Raw genomic sequence first — 2205 nt, 5'->3', positions numbered from 1 at the left:
TTCAGTAGTTCTACTTTTATTCCTACCACTAGATTAACTAGTACATTAGTGGCAGGTACAGTGTATGTTCATTTGTGTAGTTATAATGTACTTTATTGTATACATAGGTACTTCAACTGCTTCATCCTCATCTGTTATAGCATGCTCATCCCTAACTTCTTCATCCATTGTCCTTTCATCCCTAACTTTGTTATCTTCATCTTCTTCATCTTCATCTCAAACTTTGTCATATTCTTCATTCCCAATGCCTTCGTCCATAGCTCCATCTTTGTCTTCATCTTTAAATTTGCCATCAGTAACTTCTAAAACTTCTTCCTCCCCAACTCCTTCATTGACAGCTCCTTCATCCATATCTTCTTCTTCATCAATTATTGGACTGGCTTCTGGGATATCAATTGCACTACTAATTATAATAATTGGTATGTACATTATAATCAAATGTTGTTATTAATATGTACATTGTAGTTGTTATAGTAATTGTAGTGGTAGCAGCAACCCCATATAGAAATTTCAAGCTTGCTACAAGCTTGTTACAACCAGTTCACAACCTTGCAAGGTTGTAGCAACCTGGTAACAACCTTGTACAAAAGTGATAAAGTTGTGAGCAACCTAGTGACAACCTTGTATAAAAGTGCTGAAGTTGTGACTAACGTGTTACAAACATAACAACCTTGTGACAAGGTTGTCCGAAGGTTGGCAGGAAACTGAGGTTTCATTAAGTACGCCCCACGATGATATGAAGCTATTGCTACCATATATAAGGGGACCATTGACCAGCCCTTGTACAAGTCAATAAAGATAGCATTAATACACATCCACATCTTTATACATTAACTACATGTATCATAGATACATTACAAGTATCTAGAAATCATTTGACATTATATGACATTAATTATGTGTCGATAGGCTTTCAGATTATAGTTATTCTATTGAATTTAATTTACATTGTGACAAGGTTGTCACAAGGTTGTTACATGGTTGTCACAAGGTGGAAAACGTGTCAATTCCAGGGTTTTTACAAGGTGGTGGGCCTTGTGGCCAGGTAGGGACCACCTTGTGACCACCTAGTAACAACAACATTGTCACAAGGTTGCCACAACCATGCTGCAACCTTGTTTTTTCTATATGGGACAGTTCGATTTGAAAAGAGAAGAGGAAGAATAGAAGTGATTAATGATGTTACATTACTGAAGAGGAATGAAAATAATAATCAAAGTACTGTAATTTATTTATTCATTTATAAACAAGGTTTACTTATAGGTTCACAAGAGCAAGAACTATCATCAGTTAATCCACAGTATGAGAATGTACATCTACCAGTTCCACAATCAGAACTATCAATGGAAGAATGTGCTGCTTATGGTGTAGTGAAAGGTACTAGATTCCCACAGTATGAGACTGTAGATCTACCAGCTCCACAGTCAGAGGGAGACTATGAACTAGCAGTAAAAGAATGTGCTGCTTATGGTGTAGTAGAGAGTGCTGGATTCCAACAGTATGAGACTGTAACATTAACAGTTCCTCAGTCGAAACTATCAATGGAAGAGTGTGCTGCTTATGGTGTAGTAGAGGGTAATAGACTTTAGAGTTAGTGTGTGTGCTGGACTGGATTTGGTAAATTGATAAATTTTAATAATTAAAAAATTTCATTCAAAAATTTCAATACCATTGTAAACATTACTATATATGGTTAGTTTCCACATAGAATAGTAATATAAGGGGAAGTCAAAATGAAGTACTTATTGATATTAATTCTTGCACTAATACAGAGTGTGCTGCTTATGGTGTAGTAGAAGGTAGTAGATAAGTACATATCAAACTACCAGTCTGAGAAATTGTAATTAAGAAAATTGCATGCATACATAATGAGGTATGTAGGATGTAAAGCCACACCTTTACAACATTAATGTCAAATTGCATGGTTGGTTCACTGAACATGATGGCCTTTGTTGCTGCTGTAATGTTTTTCTGTCAAATTTGCTTTTCTGGTAAGTTCTAATTTTGATATTGAAAACTTAGAATTATTTTAGGTGCAATTATATCATTTACACTGTTTATAGTTTCAGCTGAAGACAGTAGTTCCTTCACTATTGTACCAAAGACACAATATGTATATGTCAATGATAATGTGACATTTGAATGTACTACTAATGTGACTCATTATCATCCACTCTTTTGTGACTAATCCATCAGTTAATGGTT

At 35.0% G+C, this 2205-nt stretch overlaps 2 protein-coding genes across 2 annotated transcripts in view; both read left to right on the top strand.

The window, feature by feature from the left end:
* LOC109581449 (uncharacterized) overlaps nucleotides 1-208 on the top strand; it is a 14227-nt gene extending 14019 nt beyond the window's left edge. Inside the window, exon 7 of the mRNA XM_019995551.1 lies at nucleotides 108-208. The gene's annotated coding sequence lies outside the window, so the exon portion shown is untranslated. The remainder of the gene's footprint in view (nucleotides 1-107) is intronic.
* LOC109581445 (mucin-3A-like) overlaps nucleotides 1-2205 on the top strand; it is a 23110-nt gene that overhangs the window by 16981 nt on the left and 3924 nt on the right. The window lies entirely within an intron of this gene.

Source organism: Amphimedon queenslandica, unplaced genomic scaffold, assembly GCF_000090795.2.
Source record: "Amphimedon queenslandica unplaced genomic scaffold, v1.1 AMPQUscaffold_13438, whole genome shotgun sequence".
In the NCBI taxonomy this organism is placed as follows: domain Eukaryota; kingdom Metazoa; phylum Porifera; class Demospongiae; order Haplosclerida; family Niphatidae; genus Amphimedon; species Amphimedon queenslandica.
This window is presented reverse-complemented; position numbering and strand designations above follow the sequence as displayed.